Source organism: Catharus ustulatus, chromosome 2, assembly GCF_009819885.2.
Source record: "Catharus ustulatus isolate bCatUst1 chromosome 2, bCatUst1.pri.v2, whole genome shotgun sequence".
In the NCBI taxonomy this organism is placed as follows: domain Eukaryota; kingdom Metazoa; phylum Chordata; class Aves; order Passeriformes; family Turdidae; genus Catharus; species Catharus ustulatus.
In genome coordinates, this window is record NC_046222.1 from 3,903,327 (window position 1) to 3,914,614 (window position 11,288).

The following is an 11,288-nucleotide window of genomic DNA, read 5'->3' on the forward strand; positions in this document are numbered from 1 at the left end:
CAGTGCCTCAACATGCTCTCACTAAAGAATTTCTTCCTAATATCTAATCTAAAACTATTGTCTTGAAAATAATACTTGTAAAAGTGTTTTGCTGTAAGTATTTTGTAATTATTGTGGTTCACTTATATGTCTTATTTAAATGAAACATTTAAATTAACAGTTTCATCTCTACCAAAGAAAATTTAGGTTCTCATGTAGAATCCGTCTGCATTTCTGACTTCCTTGAATAGAATGGGTCTTGATGGTTTTCTGATTATTTTTGTTGGTTTATTTTGAACTACATAAAGTGCAGTTATCCTGTGGATTGCCTTTACTGTCATGGGAAGTTGTTTGAACCTACTGCTCTGTTCTTCCATCTACAAATCCAAGGGAAGTACTCTAATACATTTTATTTTTTGCCCTCTAATGTGGTTAGTAGTGCTTTTTGAAAACAGCAGTTAAGTTTTTATTCTCATTATTGTTCCCCTTCTTGGTTTTTTGGTGTTTGATTTTGATCTGCAGCATCTCTTTCTGTTCCTCCCCTATGGGGCTGGATGAAGACCTGTTGGAAGGAGTGGGAATGGGAACAATCCTATCAGCACAATGCTGGATTTTTTTCCCCCTTATTACTGCTTCAACAATTAGTTATCTCTTATTTTTAGAACATTTGTTATCATTCTGTGAACATAAAACCTCCTGAGGGGATTTCTGCATGCTCATCTCTCCTTCCCACCCTGGTGTACAGGTATAAGTCACTAGGGCTCACTGGAGCCCCGAGTTGCTCTAAAAATGTTGAATTTGGTACAAGGATCATATATTGCACAAAATCCTCATGTATCTGTGCAAAAAGGCTGCTTTGGAGTTGGTTTTTGTGGCTGTCAGACTTCCATGCTGTTCTCCCAGTACGTTTAAGGTGTTAAAGTAATTAATGGGTTCTATCTGGATGCTCCAAGACAGTTTGCATTGACAAGTTCTTTGTGCCAGAAGAACAAAGCAGACAAGGGAATATTCCTTTTTTGATGCATGTTACTGTAGGTGTGTGCATTAAGTGGTAACTTGAAGGGCAGCAGAGTGGCTGAAAGAGACTCAGGGAATTTGGTATTACACCCCACTCAGTGTTCTGTGCTGTTGCTTCTGTGCATGCTACCCACCTACATATTTATTAATTTCCTTTTAATATGCCCGGTCATACTTAAGACTAGCATTTTCAGCTGAAATACAGTGCAGTTGTTTTCACATACAAATGTTGCCTTCTAGGTCTCCTTACTGAGGGAGTGGCTATCAGGTAAATGTGTAAATCCTAATTTTCCTAGCTGTGCCTCTCTAGTACTGAGAGCAGCAGTCCATGGGAACCTTGTGTTTAACTACTGCTTGCAGCTGTGCTGAGAGCCTGCATGGCCTCAACACTCCTGGGCAGTTTCACATGAAGCAAGTGCAGTTCTAAGTGTGAGGATGTAAATGTAATGGAGCCTCCTTTTAATCTCAGCCCTGTAACTGTAATTTCCTCGGGGTGTTTTATTTACTTATATGAAAGATAAGCTGCTGTAAAAGACCAGACATAACAGCTCAGCTTAGTTGTCTGCAGACAGGCATTCTGATGTGGTAATATGTGGAATGGTAACGTTGTACTTCAGAGCTTCTGTAAAACAGCTGTGCAATTTTTGGAAAACAGCTTATCTCTTAGGAGCTTTAACTAGGAAATATCATTTTGTTGGTAATAAGAAGGAAAAGTAACGCTGATTCAAAATGCATGTCCTTAAAAGCAAACGTTTATTAAGCCAAGAAATAGTATTTAATTTCAAAAGAGGTGGGGCTGGGGAGAATTTTTGTTTGTTTGCTTTAAGTTTTTAGAGTTTTACTTGGTTGGAAAATCACTCTTTTTATAATTAATTCCTATCATCCATATATTTCATTCTTTCTGGCCTGCCTCATCCCCATTTTACAGCAATCCTTACAAATCTTGACCCTCAACTTTTTGATCTGCTTCTTTTAACTTTTGCTGAGTACTCTGCAAATGAAACTTTGCAGCTACCTTCCTTGTTGTTTTAGTTTGGGGTGGGTTTTTTTTGAGGAAAAAAAATGAATAATGAGAGAAGGTCACAGAAGACAGCACTAAGAGTACTACCAAGAAAGTCTCCAACTCTCCTCTTTCAGAAAGGTCAGGAAAGTTTGTTTTCAAAGGTTAGTTTGATATGCCCTGATGTGTCCTTTTTTATTATTTTTCACTACTTAAATTTTAAAATGCACTGTTACTGTGCAAAACTAATATTGTGTGTAATAGCTAATCAGAGTTCAGAACTTTAAATGCTCTCTTGTAACAAATGCCAAGTGTTTTTAGTAATATTTTGTAATCATCCTTTAGTTTAAGGCTCTGTAGCTCCTGTCACAGTAAGTTACGTCAGGGAAGCATCTGTGTTTGTGTGAACCAGCACTTTGTAATTAATCTGCCACTGTTCAGTCAGTTGGATTTACCACTTAATTGGTTGAGTTTTCTTGGCCATGTGAAATTCTTGCTCTCACAAGTACAGCATGTACGTGATAATGTTCTGTTCTCCCTCAGTGGATGTCAGGATCTCACCATGCAAATCAGCCGCTTTTGCTTTTCCCACCCTTCTAATGACAGCATGAAACCCCCTCCCACTGCTGTTTTTCAGAATAAATTCTTGAAATGAATGCTAGGCTCTTAATGTCTGTCTGTCATTAAATGATCTTGTGTTCTCCAAAGTGTTTACCAAGAGATGAACTTAATTGTATTACAATTATATTTCTCGGGCAGCAGCTCCAAAGGGGGTTTTTTTAATTTCTCTGGGATTCAGGGAGCACCTTTAAGGAACATGGTCATTTGTGTAGTAAAAGAAGTGTAAATTTAGCAACTTCGTGCTAGGTAGGCTTTTGGCAAACAACAGTTGTCTTTGAAGATCAGTAAGTAGATTGAAGGCTTAGCAAAATAGTTGCTGAACCAAATTTAGTTTGCTGAAGAGTTGTCTCACAGTTCTCAATAAAGGGAAGAAAAGACAGGAAGGAAAGATTTTTAAAAATCAAGGAAATTGGGATGTGTGGAGGAAATTTTTTGGGCTGGAGGGATGCTTGTGAATATTAAAGAAACCTAAGCTTCATGAGGCTTGGTGAGGTAACCATGAGAAATGATTGAAGTGGATGTTTGGCAGTACAGACTAATGAGAGAAGCCCCATGAAACTGCTTTTACAGAGCAAAGAGAGCTGGTGCTGAGAGCCTGATGTCCTAATCTGTGTGGCCTCAGTTCCCTCAGCCTGAGCCTTTCCAAGGGCTTCTCAAGTCCTTGGAGCACTCTGTGCACTCTTGGCTTTGAGGTGTAAGTTTCATCCAAAAAGAATTCAGTTCGTGTCCTCCCAGCCAACTCCACGATGTAAACAAAAGCACTATTAGTGAGGATTATCTGTAAAATACCCTCATGACCTGAATTAGTGCACGAGTGGAGGCATGCCTGTACAAACTTAAGAGGGAAACAATCCCAAAAGTTTTCAAATCGTGAGGTTGGAGCCATGTGAAAGAACAGCAGAACTTGGCAAGAAGTCTCCACAAGCCAAGGTTCCTCAGGAATAATGCCAGTGAAATATTTAGGAAAAATACAAGTTTGCAGTATGCTTCACTTGGAACAGGGAAAGTTTATTCCACAAATACAGGCTATAACCATTGGACAGGGATTAAGGGGTAACACTTCCAACTTAAGGAAATGGCATAATGTCACTTGTGAAAAACAGCCAATCATGAGTAAATAATTATAAATATTAAAATATTTATGTCAATAATAAAAGAGTTGTCTGTCAGGCATCTCTGCTGTTCTTGGCATCATCTGTATTTATGATCACACAGGTTTAAAGGTGTTACTAGGAAAAGAACTTTGCAATCTTTTTTTTTTTCTTAAAATATCACTCTGCAAGTAAATCTCTCTTTGTTTTAAGCTTATCCACCAATATTTGTTAGCATAAACTGAAAAGGAAAAAAGTATCTAAAAATTGGTGTAATGAGTAACAAATGGAATCAATGAACCAGAAAGTGGATGTTGTTTTCAGTGACAGAAATACTCCAAGGATTTGGTTCATCAGGTATTACATCATCAGTGGATTACATTAAAGCATCTTGGACCCAATTTAACATTTTTATCTGTGAGGTGATGTTGTTGGCCAGTCATTAATTCTCGCTTTAGAGGAGTAAGGACTGGTGAAGGGTTCCTTTTCAAGGATGGAATGTTTCTGCTGGGAAAGATGGTACTTTTCTCTTGTAAAACTTGCTTTTATTCCCTTTTTGAGGTGATCTTTTACATCTTTAGGTAGTTTTCAACAGAGAAGTGTTACTCTGTTTTGAGATGCCTAGAACCTATGTATAATTGTATAATTGTCTTGTAAGTCCTCTGCTGAGCTTTAAATCAAGACCAAGTTAATGCTCTAAAAAATTTTGGCAGCAAATTCAAAGCAGGCTAAATTGATCTATAAACTAATCCAATTTAGTAGTTAGAAAGTATTGCTGTATTTTGCAATTAAGTTTTGAGCCTTACTATTTCTTTCATCAGTACCATTTTGAAATAACATCAATCACTATTATGTTATAAAACAATTGCAGAACATCCACTTCAGTGCTGACTTATCACTATTATTACAGGTACATATACTAATAATATAATCAAGCTATGTTGTAGCTATGCAGTTCCTGGAAATTAGAAGACACTTAGACAAAATCAAATCTTTCAGGTTGTAGGAATATTTTCAAGTACCAAATCTTCTTTTTTACCCATTCCATAACTGTTAAAGTACTACTTAGTTCTCTGTCTACTCTGATAGGTCATGCAATGATTTAAAAAACCATTAAAACCCCCTCTTTTTGTGGATAGTAAGTCTCATGCTTTCCTTGAGGTGTGTGTTCTGTCATCATGTCAGGTAATGCATTTAAGTAAGTCCTTAATTTATGCAGAATACAAACGATCTGTGTGATTTCTTAAAGGCTGTAGCAATGCTTAAGTTGTGAAATGAATGACAGGTGATCTGATATAGGCATCAGACTAAACAGGAATACTTCAATCAGTTCCTCATATAAAGAAAAATTGACAGCTTTATCCAGACAATTGATTTACCATAGAGATAATGTCAGCCTTTCTTTTCAGCAGCAGTTCAGCACACCCTGAAAATTGGAAAACACAAAGTACCTTTACTATTTATGAGCTACACTAAGTGCATTCTATAAAATACCATCTTCCATTGTAGAGAAACCCCTTTAGTCTTCTTAGTCATGTTTTACTGGACCAGAGCTGTGCATTAGATGCAGAAAATATTTCTAAAGAACATCATCAGATAAAAAGACTGTTTCAGGCTGATATCCCCATTAGGCAGACATTTCCTTGTGATGACATTTACTTTGCTGAAAAAGCTTTTCTGCCTTGACTTTACTAAATGAATGCTTGAGTGAGGAAACATGGATTACTCAGACTTTTTGTTCTGGGGTATTAAATGAAATCTTCTTTCCCCTCTTAAAGATTTTGTTGTGTTGGACTTAAAAAGAAAAAAAAAAAAATAAAACCCACCAAAAATTGGGGGGAGGGGGTTATCTTGTTACTTTTCTAGCTAACCAGACAATGTCTGATCAATGGTCGCTTGAATTCTTACAAATTTGGCCTTTGAGATTTCTCTTACCCTTTTTCTGTGTGTTACACAGACTGTTTAGTGGAATGTGGAACTTGTGTGCCAAGAGTTAGACTCTGTTTTTCTGTTTGTTCTGTAATAAGATTGAAGTATTTTCTCCCTGTTTGCAATAACTTATGGATATAATTTGCATACATAAGAAAAGGTCTCTTCTTTGTTTTTTTCTCTCTTTTTTTTTTTTTAGTTTCTTACTGGAAGCTTAAATGGAAAGTAAGTTGTTCCATGAAACCAGATGGGATTCTGCAGCATTAGCAGCCAAATGCTTTTATGATCCTGTTTGGCTCAATCCATAAGAATTCTGTTTGTTAGAGATTGGTGCACTTTACTTAAAGTCATTTTTAGATACAAAATATTTTGCAGTGTATTTCTCCAGACACTAAAGACAATTATTCCTTTCAGAATATGCTTATACACATGCTCAGCATGGTAAGGAGTTACTATATATATATATGTATGTTCTAATTTTCAAACAATTTTAATAATATTTTTAAAGTGTCCAGAACATTGGGTTATAAAATATTCTGTGTTGTGAAATCCAGCAGGAAAATCAAGGGGTGGCATTGGTGTGTCTGCAGTCAGTGGTTCTAGGAAGCCTTGGGGTCCAGGGACTTGTGTTAGGAAGTATTTGAAAGGTAGTTAAGAAAGGCAAGTCTGCTGTCCAGAGGCTTAAATTTACTGTACATATGCTTCTACCACAATTTAAAACTGCCTAATAAGCTGCAAATTTTAAAATGTACTTTTATGTACATGCATGGAAATATGGTGAGCCCATTAGAATAGTAATTTGATTTTATATTTGAAAGTGTGTAGATTTGTACAGAAAGGTGTATATTCATTTTTAACCACACATCTGATATTCAAAAGACATTCTAGGTGGAAAAGTATTAAATTAATTACAATGTATAAGTAGCTGGTAATGCATTTCATGGATTTCTTTTATTTGCATGTAAGACACCTCTTTTGAAAGCTGTTGCATTCTTATGAATACTGAATTATTTGTGCTGCTTTTTACACTATCTACAGTTTATATTAGAGTTTGGATGAAATCAGCTTGCTGAAGCACTTTGTTTAACCACAATTTTTTGTGGAAGGCTGGTGGTGAATAGACAGATTGTCTTAGCAGGTGAGCAGACTGAGAGCAGGATGGTTTTACAGAGACCTCATTACATGAAGAACAGATTTCCCCAAGTTCCAGGTAAGGTAGGATGGTTTGCAGTCATTAACTTGGTAAGAGGACAAGTGAGCTTAATCTGTAATTTGGATTCACACAAATTTAATTGATATGAGGTGCTGTCAAAAACGTCTTGGGAACCTCCCAGACAAGCTGTGCTAATCAGCTGAAAGTTGTCAAATCTTTTGCAACTAGGTACGTACATCCCACCACAGTACGAGGCTTCTGAGTGCTTTTTGTTCCATACCCAGGTGCAGAAAAGTCTGCTTTAAAAAAGATTCTGTAGGTGGGTTGGCAGTGTCTTGTTCGTTTTCCCTTTTAGCACTTTTGTTACTAGGTAGGTGTAAATGTCAGAAATTTACAAGTGAAAAACAAATGGAGTGGAAAACAAACAGAAGCTTTCCAAAAAGATGATTTAAAGATTTTAATTCCTAGACTTAGTTTGGCAATAGGCAGCACGGTGTATAAATGCTACCAAAAATAATAAAGAACACAGTTACAGGTCTCAGAAGCTGCTGTTTAACTCCATGAGTCATTTCCAGCTGTCTTCTCCAGACATGAAGGCATTTGAACAATAGCAGTTGACCACATGGCTGTCTTTTAAACCATTTTCAGTAAATCAAGTGGAGGAACTGTGTGTTTGCAGTTAAAGGATGAAGATTGCTGGAAGCTGCACAGCACATACTTTACAGCAGGAGGTCATGGCTAGATAGAAAATAATCCTAGAAATCCCTGCAAACATCCTTCATGTGTGTATAGCCTAACCAAGACCCAACTCTTACATTCTGCTGGTAGCCTTCATTTTAAGGTATAGATTAGAGATTTGAAAGTCATCCCTATTTGTTTCAACATCTGGACAACTAACCTTGTGAAAAATGGCTAGGAAATATTACACACCATGAGTCCTTTATGTGTATTTATTCATTAGTGGTCTTATGCCATCTACTAAAAACCTTGCCATAACAGATTATAGACTGGAAAGGAAAAAGATAGGTAAGGGCCTATTCATTATTAAAATACTGTTGCTATTTGTGCCATATCTACCTGCAGACACATTCTCTAAGAGCCTGGAAAATGGGAGTGCTTATTAACAAGAAATAGTAGCAGAGGTATATAAAATATTTTGATAGAGAAATGTATTAACATGTGTAAATGGAAAACTGAGCTTTGCTTTTGCATAGCAGAGTTGCACCTCAGAATATAAGAGCACTTCTTATTGTAGTGGTCCAACAATGGAAACAGTTTGAGGATGTTGTTTTCATTTAATAGTTGTGTGAAATGTGCTTGCAGGCAAAATGTTTCCTTTGGAGGTTTTAAGAATACATTTCTCCCCTAGTTATTACTTTAATGTATCAGGAAAGTTTTGAAAGAAGGGTGTGAAAGGAGGGCTTCTCCTAAACCAGCATGATAGAAATTTGCTTTCCTTTTTCGTATCCAAACAAAACAAAAGATTTGACTCAAGTTTTTAAGGACCCATAAAAAGGAGGAAATACAAAAAGCACAATTAAAATTTCACCATCTGCTCACTCTAAATCATCAAGGAGAAGGGGGAGGTTTCCCTTCTGCACAACCATTCTAATCAGAAGCGCAGTAGAAAAATGAAGTGGATGTGGAATAGGCACAGCACCCTCCCCTCTCTTACTTGACATTCAAGTGACACTCTGGGCAGGATGAATTATGAAAAAAAATGTATCGAGAGCCCCTGCTTGACATTGTCCTCTTCTGTGCAATTCTATCCCTCTGCAACTGTGTTTTAATGGTTTCTCCTTGCCTTTGGTGTTGCCATATTACCTCATGTGGGCCACATGTGAGCACTTTAATGTGAGGCAGAAAGGAACTTGTTTGCCCCATCTGTTTTGGCTTGCACGTGTTGGTGCTGCTGGCAGCTGTGCTAATGTGTGAGGCCACCTGCCACATGGCACTTACTGCAGCTTTGGGTAAAAGCTTCCCTTTCCCCCTTTGCTGGAGGTGTAGGTAAATTGGAGTTCCCCTTTTTTTATTATAAATCTGCCAAAACTATTTACTCTTAGGTCACTTAATTATTCCAGCTTAAAAAAAAAACACAGAAAGGGATTCTCTAACCTGTGCCATGTTCATCTTTTATATTGATACAGTTTTAGTGTGTTGATTATCTTTAATATTTTCATTATTTGCCTGCAGTAGAACTGTCATTTGGTATGTTCTTGTGTTTTCTGCTTTTAGATGCAGTGAGGAAAGGAGGAACAGATTTGAGCACAAAATGTTGCTGTTTGGGATTAGCATTTCTGATTAGGTTGGCTCTTTGTTCTTGGACAAGCAGAGCCCTGGTAATGCTTGGTGCTGCCCTGTGGTGCCCCTCTGGGCACATGTGGACAGCCTTTGGATACAGCAAGGTGTTCTGACTGCCTCTGTCTCTGTGTGCAAACCACTCACCATATTATACTTAACTACATCCTGAGGTGATTACAAGGATTAATTAATGCTTAAGTCCTTTGAAGACACCGGATGCTTTATAAATGCTAATTATTATATTCAGGTTTGCTACAGCTTAGGGATTAGATCTTGCTTAAGCAATAGGTAGGGAAGCTGTGAGATGTATGTGGCAAAGGAAAATTAAAAGTAATAAACAGTCACAGAGAGCCTAAGCCTCCCTGCAGCCTGTTTGTGCAGTCCTAATAAATTGCCACTTTTAAATTTTGGTTTTGGAGCCTAATTACTTCTGTTTTGAATGTCAGAAGGAGTGTCTCCTCTATAATGTTCCATTGGGAGCAGCTGCTACATTTTGCAATTTTAACCCTCATTGCAAATTTCTGTGAGAATCGGTGACTATGTGTAGGTACTCTCAAAATGTGCTTTCCTCTATACTGTTCTGGAATGAAACATTTCCTGGCTCTGTGCAAAGCTTGGGGCATCTGTATCTCTGAGAGAATTGTCCACTCCTTGTCTGGACACTGAAAACTGGACAGAACCTTGTGTAGTAAGTGCTGGTCTCCTGAATAAGGTTTGTGACTTGTTACTATTCCATGAGAAAGCTCCTTTTTGTAACCTGTGGTCCAGCCAGCTAGTCCCAATTCTGAGTGGTTCAAAACTGAAGTGCACATCCAATGTCCAGCTGTGTATGTGTTTTTAAATTTCACATCAAAGCTATATGAGACTTGGGCTATACAAAGCAGAGGTGTTTCCACATTTCTTAAAGATTTCTTCATAGCTGAGGTAGGAAAAAGAGGACAGAAAAGCAGACAAATGGGTTTTTTTCAGGCTGTTTTATTGCTGCTGCTCTGCAGATGGGCCTAGAGTACCAGCTTCATATCTGCCTGTCACAATGACAGTGGTAAAGAAAGAGGTTTGGATCTGGATCAAGGTGAACAAATGGAAAAAAACCGTACAGGAGAGAGATAATCACTGGCACAGGTTACCCAGAGACCTTGGAGTTGGAGATAATCAAAAGCCATCAAGACACAGTCCTGGACAATCTGCTCCAGGTGGTCCTGGTTGAGCAGGGAATTGGACCAGGTGGCTTCCCTTCCAACCTAAACCATTCCACAGTTCTGTGAGATGGCACAAAGCAAAAAGGAGTTGATAGAAAGGTGAAAGGTGTAAGCAGTCACAAAGAACAGCAGAGAGCTCACAAAGATGAGAAAGTGTGGTTCTGAATTTTAAATACTTGCATCAAGGTTGGTCTATTTTACCAGTAATTCACACTCAGTGAATCATTTAGGTTTTGTGTTTCACCTCGATCTATAAAATGACCACAGTATTTGTCACTGTGCTGTTGCAATGGCAAGGTCACCTGTAGGTATAGTTTGAGTTAAGTCAAGGGTGGCCACAACTCTCAGAGGAATAAAAATAAGGGTTTGGTGTTAAAAAGCCCAAAACCGATCAAAAAAGTAAACCAAACTCCTTTCTGGGAAGTACTCTTTTTAAGAGGCAGGAGAAGCCCTTCCTTCCAAGCCGAGCAGCGGGCACAGATGCTGTGGCAGGCACGCCGTGCAGAGAGTGCAGGATCCCACCGCTGGCCCGGCTTACAAAGCACCAGTCCGGACTGTGCATTCCCAAGGCTGCCTAACCTTTTTCTTCACAGGTTTGGGTTTTTTGTTTGTTTTTTGTTTGTTTTGTTTTTTTAAGGGGTTGTTGTGTTGTTGTTGTTTTACCTCTGATCTTTTCTCTTTGTTCACGCTAATTAACTTTTAAAAAAATGCAACAACCCAGCACAACGCGCCACTCTCTTGGCGCGGGGGCGGCGGGCAGCGTGTGGCGATCGCTCCCCTCCGCGACCATCGCTTCCCTCCGCGGCTCCGGGAGCTCGGCGGGCAAGGCCCGGGCCCTCCCCGCCTGCCGGGGCGCGGACGGGGCTCCCCCATCTCCCGCCGCCACAGCCACCCCCGCCTGGGAGCGCGGCTCTGCGGGCCCGCCCCGCCTCAGCCCGGCTCCTCCCCGGGGCGGAGGGACGCGGCCGCCGCCTCCCGCCCGCCGCCGCCGCGGGGAC